Genomic DNA, 14,559 nt, shown 5'->3' with positions numbered 1-14,559 from the left:
AGAGAAGTGTGAGGACTGCACTGAGAATCAGAAGTGCTGATGCTGAGATTCACTGGCTGAATTTGTGTAGGCAAGTCCTTTCATCAGTCTTTCTGTTAAAAACACCTGCCCAGCCCCTGACATGGGAACTCATTCCTAGGTGGAGTGTAAGCTGTGCGTAGGAAGGCCCCTCAGTGGGTGGACATCACAGGACATTCTTGACCCCAGTTGCTATTTGGAAGGAAGCAGATCCACTTAATGGCCAGAGAGACCCGGGTGAGGATGGCTGTCATGTTTTGTTGCACTTCCCAGCCCCAACATTGACGCCAGCTCTGGGAGCCAGGGGGAGAGGCTAGTGCTGAAGCTGAGGAATAGGGAGTAAAGGGTGCCACCTAGAGAAGGGAGTGGGCATGGGAGGGGACACACCCGAGTTGCTCTCCAGCCACCAGATGAAAACCTGGGGACCAGCAGTGCAGGCACAAATATTCCAGACCTCTGTTTTGTTAGCACATTTATGAGACTGAGCTCCGAAGACTTCAGCAAGGATGCCATCAGTCCCTGTGCGAATGTCCCTTGGGACACGGCTCAGCAGGGAAGGAGAAATGGTGCTTTGAATTTTAAATTGGTTTAAATTCCTTTCCATTTAACAATCTCGAGGTGTTCCTTGTCTGTTTCTGTTGGAGAGCCAAGGATGTTTAGTACCCTCTCATTTCTATGCTCTGCTAATTTTACTGCCTTTCCATATTTTCTTGCCATAAATGTAACAGATTTTATTATGTTTAAAACATTTTTAATATAGCCTCTCATAAAAAGCTAGAGAAATGAGGGGGGTTATGCCTTGTCAGACCTTAGACTACTTGTCCCTTCCATTTTTCTGCATTTAGGCCAGGACTGTTGCTGAAGCATTTCCTAAATGCCCCTTGCTTGCTGGCCCCAAATGAGCATCTACCATGTTGGTTGGCTGCAGGGACACAAAGGAAGTTCATCTGCTTGTTCCTTTCAGAAGCTCATAGTGCAGTGGGAGCAAAAAGACACGCCTGTATGAGTTTATGTTTGGAAGCACAGTGGAGTCCCAGAAAGAGAAAATGACCCAAGGTCATGTGATGTCTGGTCTCCTTTCTCAGTTTAGGGAAAGTGAAGGAAAATGGTCAGAGCCCCTCAGATGTTCGGAATCTTGCCGAGCATTTGATGTAAATATGCATGTGCACCCAGGTGTCCTCGGTTATGGACTTAAGTATAAAGGATGAGTGGCTCTGATTCATCGGGACCCCCACCCCTGGGGGGCCTCAGGAGGCCCGACTGCTGTAGAGGCTGTTGCTGCCGATGCCCCGAGAGGCCCCCACCGCTGCTGCTGAGGACTGAGCTCCTGTCGTCTGCCAAGGGCTCCCGGGATCTTTCCCAATTAGCCTGGACCTGCATGTGAAGGGTCTGGTGACCCCGTCTGTACAATGGATTTGAAGGGTCTGAACCGTAGCCCTTATAATACAAACAGAAAATTTAGTGTAACTAAGTAATGAAACATTTTGGCGTTAGTTATGAATTGCCTAGCCATACGATTGGCATAGTCACTCAGACATCCTGTTTATACTACAAAGAATTAGGCTCTGGCCTCTTGAGTTGAGTTGCTTTTTAGTTCCAGACTCCTCATGTCTCATTCAGTAGCCCTCTGATAAGCTAATTCTTGGGCTGTCATGGAGTGGAGAGAGCGCTGGGCTGGGAGACTCTGCCCTGATTCACTGTGTATCTAGGGAAGTTCCTCTCTGCCCCTGAATGTGGTGACTTAAGTGCAGAAGCAACTGGGTGCTGGCTGCTCAGCACAGCGCAGGGCTTCTTGGACCTCACAGGTGAGCTCATTGGCTGTACCCGGCCAGTCATGTGTGTGTGTGTGTGTGTATCTGTGCATGTGCTTGCGGGGCTGGGGTATGTACTCCAGGTTAGCTGCCCAAGAGGGACATTTCATGGCAGTTTTTTGATTTATCTTAAATATCCATGACTTTTTTTATTATCTCCATGATCCATGTTTTTTTGTCTTCCTTGTCCTGAAGCTCAGTTCTTATTGCTCTGTGTCCCGGCTCTTTGGTGCTTTTCTATAAAAGTTCTGGGCTTTGCTGGCTGTAGGGAAAATATAGGAATATGGTCAGTGCCCCTCAGATGTTCAGAATCTTGACAAGCATTAGATGTAAATATGCACGTGTACGCAGGTGTTCCTTGGTTATTGTCTAATGTAATTGTGCATGTGTGCCCAGGTGTCCTGGGTTATCAGACTTGAGTATAAGGGATGAATGGCTCTGAGGCACAGTGGCCTCCTGCCCCTGGGATTCCCATAGGGAGGCCACTACTGCCGTTTACCCTCCGGATGTTGCGGGAGGATGCTGCCTCTGGAGACTATTGCTGTAAGCTGCTGCTGCTGAGGATCTTTCTCAATTACCTAGCTCGTGGACCTGCATGTGAGGGGTCTGGTGACCCAGTCTGTACAATGGGTTTGAAGGGTGTAACCCCTAGCCTTAACCCTAGCCCGATAAGACATTTGGCCACTTCAGTAGGATTCTGACAACTGCTCTGACCCTAATAGCTTTAGCCCCAGACAAGACAATTGCCCTAGCCAGGTAATTAGCCATACACTGGCAGAAGTAGGAGTTAGCATCTTCTGGGCACTTAGAGGAAGGATAGGATGCAGGGCCAGTGACTCCAGATGTTTACTGAGGGCTTACTATGCTCACCACACCCTGAGACCCATTTTGGACTCCGCCTCCAGTAGCTCATGAATGTGGTCAGCTTTTTGGAGCTTACAGTCGACTCTGATATTACCTAGATGCCTGCTACCAGAAGAGATGAGAGCTGCCAGTAGCAGTGGGGAATCAGGATAGGGAGAGGCTGTCTGCTTGGGTGGGCCGGGAGTAACACAGTCCTCCTGGGGTCTTGGATGGGGAGCCTCTGTCCTTTAGCTTTCCTCCAGGCTCAGCCCCTGCCATGGTGACATGGCGAGGACACTGCCAAGTGACATTTCCTTTGCTCACGTGATGCCTGCTTATCTGTCAGATAGCCCTGGTGCTCACCCCTTCCCTCACCCTTTCCATGGTGAAGTGTTTTCTTCACCCCTGCACTGGGCTCCAGAAGGACAGCTTTCCAGACTGGCTGGGCCTGTCCTGGCATCAGGTCCCTGTGGGAGCAGGGAGTCCCTCTGTGCCCATCAACTCGGCCATCCTCCTGTCTGCCCCTCTGATGTTGGCAGCTGTGTGGAGCACCGTCCTGTGTCCAGACAGGACCCTAGGGGAGGCTATCAGTCTGAGCCTGGGCTGCAGATCAAGCTCCTCAGACTGCCTTAGCTGTATGTGCAAAAATAGCTACATTTGTTTTTCTGATCCGTGGGCAGAAGTGAGAGGCCGACAGGTCCAGCTGTGTATCTGTTTTGCTCGTCTTCCTCTCGTCAGGGAGATGACTTTGCCCAGCCACCTTTGTTCAACAGGTGGCCCCTGGAGGGATGGGATTACTATGTATGTTCTCCTCCACTCACGAGGAGACATATGTACCTAAGATTTTGTGGTCTGAGGTTTTGTGTATGCTGGTAGGCAGTGGATTCAAATGCACAATGGAAAGGATGTTGCCAGGCAGGAGTGTTGGCTGGGCACCCCATGGAGCCTGTTGGAAGCAGATCAGCTTGACCTGCTTGTGCCTGTCCACATTTCATGGCCCTGCAGAGATAAACCTTTTATTCTTCCATACCTGTTAAAACACATCCCTGTGGTGAGTGAATGCCTCTTCCGGGTATTTTAGGTGTTTTCCCTCCCTCCCTGCCTCCCTGGCCAGCCACAGCCTGGTGTCTGTCCACCTCTGGCCTTGTGTGAGTGGCCTGCTCTGGTAGTGAGTGGGTTTTCAGCAGCGACAGCTTTTCTGAGGGGTCCTGCAGGCCTGTCACCATGATGCTGCTGCTGGAGTCCCTGCTCTGTCCAGCTAGCTGCAGGCCTGGAAAGAAGATCAAGGAGCTGTCTGCCCACAAATCCAATTCTACCCTCTGCAGGGGCTGATCACATGTGCTCCATCGCTGGCCTCCCCTGAAACCTGGCAGGTGGAGTTAACGTGCTGCATCTGCCCTGGCCAGTTGATCTGTGCCAGGCAGTGCTTTCTTTCTCCCTTGTGGTCCAGACACTATGAACAGCGCCACCCTTTGTAGGTGAAGTTGATGAGAGTGCTTGTCTCCCCCTCGGTCTGACTGCCTCTCTGGCTTTCCTCCCCACTGTTATAGTAAATTTTTCCCTGATTGGCTCATGGGAAGATTGCTGGCGGCGGGGGTGGGGGGTGGCAAGGGGTGGGGGCGGGGAGGAGCAGTGTGATGTCAGCGTGCATCCTCCTGCTCCTGGGCTCCGGGAAGTGAGGTGTGGCCAGACAGTGCCCAAGGACAGACCCTTCTGTGGGGAGTCCATTTGGATCTGGCTCAGGGCAGATCCCAGCAGCTGTCTGATCTGCTTTCCAGAGTGAGAAGGACAGGGAAGGGCTTCAGAGGTGGGAGGCCTGGCTTGTGGCAAAGCAAGTTGATTTCAGCAAATAACACACTGGGCCACTGTTGGCTACACCTGACTTGGTGTTCATGCCAGGAACTCTGTGCTGGCTGTGGCTGCAGGCCAAACCTTCAGCCCTCTCTTTGACAGAAATTAATTGTGTTTTATTGTTTCCCACTATCCCTCTATCAGACAGGCCTAAGGAAGGCCTGCTGTGGAATGCCCTCAGTTGGGGCCCTCTGGATGAGCTGATTCCCAGCAGAGGTTCCATCATGTAGAAGCAGGTCATCTGGGGCTCTGCAGAACAGTCATTTTCTTGAAACCGCTCACATTTTGTGCTTTTTGTGACCCCTTTGCTGATGAGTGGACTGTTTTCTGAGCACTGAACTGCCTGGGTCCTTAGTGATGGGTTGGCCTCCTCCTCATCCCTCCAGCCACCTGGCCTGGCCTGAGTAGCCATGCTGTGTTTTAGGGACTCAGACTGAGGGTGGCTCTGCCAAGTTTTAAGCAGAGTCATTTGGTGAGATGAGAGGTGATTGAGCTTGCTGATGGCAAATGCAGTTCACTGACAGAAATGTACAATAATTAGTCTGGGGCAAGAGAACTATGAAGAATACATGCAGAATGGAATAATCATCTTGCTTAACGAAATCCAAATTCATTTGGAAATAATTTGGGGGAATGGCTTCAGCATCTACTGAATTACTCAATGGTTGATGAGCCCAAACCAGATATTGAATTTATTATGAATTGAAGTAGCCTCTATACATCCTTGTAACTGATGAATATGATTTAAAAAAGCATTTTATTTACTGAGGGCCTGTTGTGTGTCAGGGACTTCACAAGCACTCATTCTAATGATCATACTAGCACTGAGAGGTGGACACTGTCCTCATCTGTCAGGGGTGAGTCAGGGAGTGAAAGTCTCTTGCCCAAGGTCATATAGCCAGTGGTTAAGAACCAGTTCATACCAGCTCCAGGCTATTTTCCCTCTGTTCTGCTATCTTGGCCACCTGTCCCATGCCAGCTTTGTGCCCACGTGGGCAGTGCGGTTCTTGAGGACTCAGCTACTCCAGACTTCATTGTCTCCAGTGGGCCTTGTGCTCAACCCCAGCTCTGGGAATTTGGCACTGAGACCCACAGTGCCCAGCCTGGTCTTACCCCACATGGAGTGGTTTTGGTGGGTGTGGAGTTGTAAACCAAGGTGTATTCCTGTGGACCGCAGACCTCTGGCAGCATAAGGCTGCAAGAGCTCCTTCTCCAGACCATAACCTGTTCCTCTCCAGTAGTGCTGCCCTCTTCTCCCCACCTAAGCCAGACCCCTAAGGGTCTCTGCCCCTCCCTTATCACGCTCCAGCGCTGAGTGGGACTCATTTTCTGGACGTCTGGTCCTTGGCTCTCCCTCCCCAGCCTCTGCATCTGCCCTGGGCTTGCTCTCCTCCTTGTGGAGCTACTTGCCTCCAGGACGTAGTCAGGGGCAGCTTCGTGAAAGGCTGTCTCTCCATCACTCTCAGGAGAAAATCCTAAATCCTTGATAGGCGTTCCAGGATTGCCTCCTGCTGACCTCTCTAGCCTCAGCTATGGCTTTTCTGCTTTTTCCTGCCCTTTAGGCCTCCCCTCAGGTTCCTGTGTCTTCCTGTATCTACACCAGGTGATACTCCTCCATGCTCCCATGACAGCTTCAGAAACTGGCTGTTGGTCTGTGTCTGTCTCCCATTACATTGTAAGCATGGGCGGATATCTTCTCCTTGGTGTTTCCATGACCCACAAAGGGCCTGGGGCCCCATTCCCATCAGCTCGGAGGAGATCGCTGCTGGAACAAATGTGTCAGGTCTGTGGCTAGCACTGTGCAGGGGTTGATGAGAGATCAGTTAAGGAGGGCATGCAGATGTCCTCATCCCATTTGTGTTTATTCTTCCCTGGGGATGAGGACCTTTGGCGTGCCTTTTAACTCCACCTCCTTAGTCAGATCGACTCCTCTATTACAGATTCTCAGTTTTAATTCACTATTGCTTGAAATACCCTGTTAGATGCACAGTAACATCATTTATCAGCCAGTTTGCCTGGAAGTGTGAAGTTGGGGTTATTTATTCTGAGGTCTGTGGTTTCTAATGAAGCTCGACCCAAAGGGGGACAGTGGACTTGTTGAACACCTTCCTCGCCAAGGCGCATAGTTCAATAGAGTGCTGGTGACAGGCCTAAAAACTGCCTGACTGATTATTTCATTACTTCCTTGCAGAAAGAACTTACTAATCCTGCATGTTTAAAAACTCCATGAGTGACAAAAGCTGCCAGTCGTCAGAAGCTTCCTGGGCTTTCTCACAATTTGGGTTTTCAGAACAGAGCTGTACCTGGGTTATGCTTGCCACAATAGAGCCTTGAAGCGCCCACACATGGGAGGTGACCAGTAGTGGTTTTGTGTCTTTGTTTTTAATGGCCACCAGTGCACACTCACTGCATATCCTGGGGCCTTGTTGGTTGGGTCAGGGTGCTGCCTCTTACCCTTTTCCCCCAGCCTGAGAGGGGAGCAGGCACCTCTGCTGTGACATGCACCATGCACCTCCAGGGTCTTGGTGTGTGTGCTCAGTGAGGTGTGGGGTGGTATCCTGCCCTCCAGAAGCTGGCGCCCCAGGGATGGGGAATTCATGTGTGCCGACCCTGTGTCTCTGCTCTCTTTGTGTATGTGTCTGTGAGTGCCCGTGTCTTTATATTTGAAAAAGGAGTTTGAGGCTGCTCATTTCATGATCCTCTTTTAGGGTGAAATTTAGTTTTTGAATTAGTGACCTGGGAACCTCTGTGGGTTGCTTTTTGTAGGCGTTTCTGTTCAGTGAACCACACTTTGAGCCCTTGCATATGACTACACTCTTAGTTTCCAAGGCTCTCTATGTCGTCATCTCACTGGATCTGCAGGAATACTGGGCCATAGCAGTGGGGGTGCTGTCCCCCACTTCACAGGTGATGAGCCTGCAGTGTCCCAACTCAACCATAGTCACATGGTAGGAAGGGTAGAAAGTGGTGTGAGGACTAAGGCCCAGGTCTCTGTCCGAGTCCAGGGAGCAGCTCCGCTTGTATAAAGTAGCACAGGAACATCATCCCTTGTTAAGAGACTCACTGACTGCCACTTGCTTTTCTCATCTACACCACCACAAATGTCAGGAGGCAAAGGGACAGCAGGCTGGGCACTAATTGGCTACTTCCTGAGAAGCTGAGTGCTGGTTCACTTTTAAATAGATGTTCTGAGCTGACTTTTCAGGTCGTCTGTTTTCCTGAGATTTTAAAGCTGGACAGAATGTCGGAAGTCTTTCTTGATACTGTCTCCTTAGTTTATTTTTAAGAGCTGCCAGTAAAAAACCCCAGGAAACCATTAGAAACAAATCTTAAAACAGTTTCTAGAGAACTTGCGCTGCTCAGCATCTTGGCTTCTGAATGGTTTTTCTTGCATCTGGGCAAGAGGGCTAGTAGTTCATCATCGTCTCCTGTTTGGAAACATTCAGAAATCTGAAACCAGTCTCCTAGCCAATTAGGGGCTTCTTACCATGATAAGCCAAACCTGTCCCTTGTCTCACCTGGATGGATGAGAACTCATAAATATCCAGAGGATATTTTAAACTCCATGTCAAAAATCTTGTCCCGAAAATACAGGTAGAATCTCATTTAACAGGCTGGTGGAAGGCATAATTGCCTGGTTTTCTGAAATGTCACTGAGTGGATACTTGGTGCCAGTGGACAGAACGTAGGACTTTTACAGGGTAGCTTAGGGCTGTCATTGGTGTCTTCTGTCCTTCCCCACCCACGTCTCTGTTCTATTCTCTGTGGGTTGCTGGAAAGCACATTGAAGCCCATTCGTGCTAGGTTGGTATCTGCCTTGTCACCTGTCACTCCTTCCCTCCCTCAAACTCTTCGAGGCCAGGATTTGCTCAGAGCACAGATGGGCATGTAGATGACTGTGCTGTGACCTGTGCTGCCTTGTGACCTTTTCTGAGCTGCAGCTCCTGTCCAGTCCGTGGAGCCTTGCCATCTTTCCTTCTCTCCATAGCCCTACCCCTCGAGCTCAGCCTCAGCATGTCCCACCTGGCTGCCCAGTCCCTTCAGTTTGCTCTCCATATGGCTGCCAGGGTGGATGACCCCTGCCTTTCGTGGGCTGAAAACTGCAGTGGTTAGAGGGACTGCACAGCTCGAAGGCACTGGGGCTCGACCATGCCATTTACAAATCATGTGACCTTCAGGGTTTCACTGAGCCTTTCTGTGGCAGGCTCATTGTCTGTGAAATGTGGACCTTATGAGTGCTTACTTGTCAGGGTTGTGTGAGGACTGGGCATATTGTCAATTCACAGAGGACACTCAGCAGGGTGCCAGGCACATGGGGAGCACCCAGGCTGAGGAGCTGGGACCGACTTCCTCATCATCATGATCCTCTGTTGCCTGGGGCTTCCATGGCTGTGGTCTGCTTGTCCCTAGCCTTTCCCCTGCGTGTCTGTCCTGTCCTCCAGGGTGGGCAGCCTTCTTGCTCCTTCCCCAGGGTGCTGGGTCCTCTGTCTGGGCCTTTGCTCCCCTTCCACTTCTCTTTTCTGTCTCTGGCAAACTCCAGCTCCTCCACCCTCCTTGAGTCCCACGGGAGGCCTCACTGGCTTCCTCAGGCGGAGTTCTGGGTCCCTCCTCACTGGGATACCTCTCTGTGTAGTGCCACTGCGCATTGTGCTAAAGAAGACTCTGAACTCAGAGACGCCGTCCCTCATTCTTTCATGTATGTTCAGGTGCCAAGTGGCTGGCAGGTGTGGACCACTGCAGGCCTGGGCTCTGTGCCCACAGGCCCTCGGTGCAGCTCTTTCCTTGTCTGTCCTCCTGGCAGGCACACCTTCCTGCTGGCTCTCCTGAGTCTTCTCACATTCCCTCTGCCTCACCTGCCTGTTAGTGCTGTCAGCCCTGAGGGAGCCTGCTCTTCCTTGGAGCCCTCTTATTTGGCAAATTGAGCTCTTATTGAATCAGATCCCTGTGCCCACATTGTAGCTCCATTTCTTGTTTTTGTTTGTACATTTTTGTTTTCTGATGTCTTTTGGGGGGAGATGAACTGACACAGGCCCTCCTGCCCCCCGAGTGACTACCCTGGCAGGGTTGGGTATGAGCAGCTGGTGGGTGCATGCTGCCTTTTTGCCTGGGAGCTGGCTCCCTGCTTTGACAAAGGATAGATTGGAGGAGGCTGCAGGGGTAGGGAGCTGAACATGGAGTCAGGGACAGGGACTGGTTCCTGCAGGCAGTGAGGGGAGCCAGTGATAGGAACCGGCATGCACTGGACAGACACTTAGCACTTAGTAGCAAGAAGCCTGGTCCCGACTGGTGGTAAATTCATCCAAGGGTTTGACCTGTTGAGAGCTGGAGGCTTCTGCCAGCATGTGTGTTCTGGGGCTGCTTGGAGCTTTCGCATTGGCTCCTGGTAGTGTGTATCTAGGTCTCACAGCTCAGAGAAGGTGGGACCCCGCCTGGCTGCAGGCTGCATCCCAGGGCCTCTTGGCTTCCGAGGCCCCGAGTTTTCCACCTTGGTGCCTGAGTCACACACCTGCTTCTCCCCTCCTGAGTTATGAGCATGCCATTCCAGTTGGCTGTCTGGGTCTGCCTTTATGCCTTAATGGAGGGCCTTGTAGGGGCACTGGCTTTTTTGAAGTAACTAAAAAGCTCTTACCAGAGAAACAAAGGGTGCTGACTAATTGGTGCCTTTATTTATTTATTTCTGAGCTTGAATGGTAAACAGCTTTGATTCTTTGCTCAGCAGGAACAGATTGGGAGGTATTTGCCTGATTGATTCCTTACCTGTAGGGACGCACAACTGGAGGGAATATATCGATTGGGCACCACCCGTCAAACCTACTCTGAAATAGGCTTAATTGCCCCAAGACTAACTTCCCAGTGCCAAATATCCCCATAAGTCTTTGCTTGGAGGTTGCTGTCCTTCCCCAGGGCTGAAATTTCTCCCCTGCAAGCTCCTCCTGGATGCTGTCTATCCCCTGTCCCTGAAAATTCCAGGACCCACAGGCGGACTAGGCAGTATTCCTCATTGTAAGAGAAAGAAGCTCAGCTATAACCAACTTAAGCAAACAGAGTACATTGAGGGCTGGCCTCAGTCACAGGCAGAAGCAGGGACTGCCCAGCTCCCTCTCCGTTCTGTGCCCTGCCAGTGTGTCACTCACCACCAGCCGTATTCTGCAGTGGCCATTTGGCCCTCCCTTGGAGCTTGTGTTTATTGAACTTCATTTTGGTCCCAAGCTGGCTGAGCTGTCATGCTGCCCCTTGGGGATGGGGCATCATGTTTGTCCATCTTGTGGCCAGGGGTTGGGATGGGCAGACAGTTCCCCAAGAACTGTAGGGGATGGCGAATGGGCAGCTTCCCCTGAGAAGGAGTGCTGAATGGGCTGAGCAGTCTCTGTCCACATGCAGCATCTTGGTGGATGGATGTCTGAGTATAAGTTCTGCTGCCGTCACTTCCTGACTGTGACTGATGAGTGAGCTTCAGTTTCTCCGTCTGTGCAGGTGGGAGTCACGATGCCCACCCTGAATAGGTGGGCCTCCTGCCCTCCCTGCAGCCAGTGGATGCTGCTTCTCAATGCCGTGGGCCTGTGACTTTAAGAGGGTGGCTGAGGCTCTGAGGCTGGCTTGTATCTACCTCTCACCTGAATGGAGCAGGCTGGGGTCAGTTCCCTTGTTTGTGGTTCTAGGGCCGAGTGACTAGATATTTTAAGTGACAGTTATCAAAGAGCTAGAAAATATTATTTAAACTGCTTTGAGGTATAAAACACAAGGAGATATACGAAGTGGACAGGATTTGAACAGATAGCTCTGAACCTTTATTTATGTATGTACTGATGTAACCTGTATCCCTGGTCTGATGTGGAGCGTGGCTAGCCCCTGAATGTTCCTTTGTGTGTTAGCCCATCTCCCATGTGCAGAGATAACCTCTGCGCTGACTTCTCTTGGCGATTACTCTCATGGATGAAGCAGGGTGAGGAAACCAGCACATTTGGAGCTAGAGTTTTTAGCTCATAATAAAGGCTCAGGGCTGGGAGAGACATGAGTATCTTTTTTATCAGCCCTCTTCTGTCGATGGAGAAACAACCAAGACTATTCAGTTGTAATGAAATTTTGTCTGTTTCTCATTTAATTGAATAATAGGACAGTAGCAATCAATCCCTATCCCCCCACTTATTTGAAGTGTAACATAAGCCAGTGGCAGTTCTGTCCCTGACCCTCCAGCCCCACCAAGCAGGACAGTCACTTTAACAACTGTGGACTTTCCCCAAGTGCTCATCTGTGTGTCTGTGACTCTCCCTGCCCCTCTCGGAGGGTCTCTGCCCATCCCTCAGGTATCCATGGACTGTGCACACCTGTGGCACCAGCCCGTGCCAGGCAGTGCACCAGGTACTGGGAGAGGCAGAGAACACAGGGGCCCTTCCCGTTCTGGAGCCCACAGTCCACTAAGGGAGGCATGATGGAGACAACCATCGTACTTTTAGAAAATGCGACTCTGTGATGTTGTCTCCCTTGCTGGACTCCTGCTCAGGACTCCTGGCCTCTGAGGCTGTTGGTCCTGCTGCTCGGCCTGCAGTGACTCCCCACTGGTGACAGTTCTAGGATGGCCATAATCTGCAGCATAATCCTGTGCCTGCTCAGAGATGCTTACCCTGAAAAGCAAGAAGATAAATGAATCTGCTCATGAGCCTCCCTCATGGGGATGTGAAACTGCGCCAGCCACCATCAGGGTAGCTCTGGGCAGGTGGAGCACTCTTGCTGTGACCAGACTAAGTGGCAGGTGGTGTGTCTACAGCCTCCTTGGTCCCTGCCACTGTCTGTCAGGACCACTGGGAGCCCCGTACAGGCAGCCTTGTGCCGACGCTGAACAGTGGGTTGGAGAGTGGCTCTAGGTAGAGGAGTAGATGCTCTGTCTGGGGGCTCTTTTTCTTAGCAGTACCCAGCACCTCATCTAATGTAGAAACAGAGGGAGCTAATCAGTTAGCAGGGGACCAATTTATCATGTGATCTCAGCGCTGGAAGGGTCTTCAGCGCTGTTTGATCCAGTTCTGTCCTGTGAATGCTGCAACGTGGCCCCTGCCCTCGGCGTCAGGGCATGGACACCATTGCAGGAGTCCTGTTGCCACCAGGTGCCCATCTCCCCTTGAAAGCCCCCGGAGATGGCACATTCATGCCTGTCTGAGGCCTGTTTTCTGTGGCTGCACAGTTCTGTGTTGGCAACTCTGCTCCATCACTCACAAGACTGCACACACCACACTGGGAGCAGTCCTGTCTCTCTCGTTGTGCCTCCTCATGGCTGGCTTCTGTATTTGGCACGTGGCAGGTATGCTGCAGGGTGAAGACCCTTCCTGGCTCTGCCTCAGAGGCCCCACAAACCCCACATGATCCTTTCCCACACTCCAGCCCTGCAGACATCAGGAGGCCCCTTGCTGAGACCCTGGTCTTCTGTCTAGTCCTTGCACGTGATGCAGTTTTGAGGCTGCTTCCTGTTGCCCTTCAGTCCTTGCCTTTCCTAGCATATGCTCTTGTTTATAAATCTCTCTTGAAATGATGCTCTGAGATAATTATTACATTTTATGTTTTAGGAAGGTCTTGGTTTTGTGTTGTTGGGGAAACAAAGCAACAAAAGATGCAGTTCTTGGTGTTGAGGGCTCATAAAGGGCACTGGAAACAAAACAGAAAATGGGGGGTGCAGAGGTGTCGAGAGCCTTGGCTTGGTGCCTGCATGGCAAGCACCTCCTCCTATCTCAGTGGCACGAGGGTCTCAGCTGGTGGTCGAGCTCCTGAGCCTGTCCAGGTCTCAGGGATGATAAAATCCTGTGGCAGCACTGCTCCCAGGCTGTCCTGGATGCTAGTGGTCCGCAGTTCCTTTATCTCTTAGAGGACATTATTTGTGGAGATAGTTTGTAGCTAGAATGAGAAGAGCTGGCTGCTGGGAGCTCTACCATTATTGTCAGCCTGGGAGAAAGTTATGGAGAGTGTGATGTGATCAGACTGTACTTTATTTGGTAGAATAGACAGGGTGGGTTGTTGGAGTGAACACAGCCAGTGGGGAAGTCAGTGGGGGAGAGACTGTTTGGTGCAGCCACCTGGAGAGAGGGTTAGAGAGGAGGGGCAGGATTGCAGAAGATTGGGATATGTGGGAATGCTAGGAGAGAGACCTGGAGAGAGTGGACAGATGTGGGCTGGCCTCAGACCTTAGGATGGAGAGAGTAATTCAGGGCTCCTCACCCAGGGCATTGCCAGGATGCCTCGGGTTTGTCTCAAGAGGGGGTGGGCAGCACTTGGGGAAAGAGGGAATCTTGGTCAGGGCTCTTGGAAGGAAGATGAGACCAGAGATCATGGATGCCAGTGATGAGAACAAGAGTTGGCCTGGGACAGTGAGAGGCTGAGTGTCCATCTGGGCCATGTGGAGCTGGGGCCAGGAGTATGCTCAGGGGCTCCCTGCTGGAGTGGCACACTCTCTTCCCCAGGAAGCACCCTGGGTTTCAGGGTCCATGTTGCTCAGCACAGTTCCTTCCCAAATCTCCAACCCCTTGTCCTGCAGCTGTAGCCCACCTGCAGCTGAGTTGGAGCCAGGATAGCTTTGACTTCTGTGTATGGGCCAGAGCTTTGTTTGTGCTGTTCTCACAAGCTAGGGAGCCTGAGAGAACTATTGGCTGGGGCCAACTTCACTAAGGCATATGGAGAAGGAAATAGTCACTTCTAGTGACCTCTTCCAGCTTTGCCCAGTCAAAATGATTGCATGCTCTATGGTGACTCCTGCCCCTGGCACCCAGATGGGAAGCTGGAGGCTCTTACCTCATGCCCCTCACTGCATGCACTGTTGTCAAAAAGGGAGTGAGACAGAGACCAGCAGAATAAGGGAGCCACAGCCTGGGAGTGTAGTCTCTGGCCCTGGGAGCGTAGTCTCTGGCCCTGGGAGCCTCTCCCATCAAAGAACTAGGGCAGGAGGCCCTTCTTTGGCCACCTGTTTTGATTTTTCAAATAGAGGGAGAATGGAGCGGGAAAGGAGGAGGCTTGGATAGGAGAAATGTCAGAGAACATTAAATGCAGCAGAAGGAGG

At 51.4% G+C, this 14,559-nt stretch overlaps 1 protein-coding gene across 2 annotated transcripts in view; it reads left to right on the top strand.

The window, feature by feature from the left end:
* Positions 1-14,559, top strand: part of MAD1L1 (mitotic arrest deficient 1 like 1) — a 461,087-nt gene that overhangs the window by 99,489 nt on the left and 347,039 nt on the right. The gene's annotated exons all lie outside the window — the stretch shown is intronic.

The sequence above is a fragment of the Cynocephalus volans genome, chromosome 3 (assembly GCF_027409185.1).
Source record: "Cynocephalus volans isolate mCynVol1 chromosome 3, mCynVol1.pri, whole genome shotgun sequence".
Classification (NCBI taxonomy): domain Eukaryota; kingdom Metazoa; phylum Chordata; class Mammalia; order Dermoptera; family Cynocephalidae; genus Cynocephalus; species Cynocephalus volans.
This window is presented reverse-complemented; position numbering and strand designations above follow the sequence as displayed.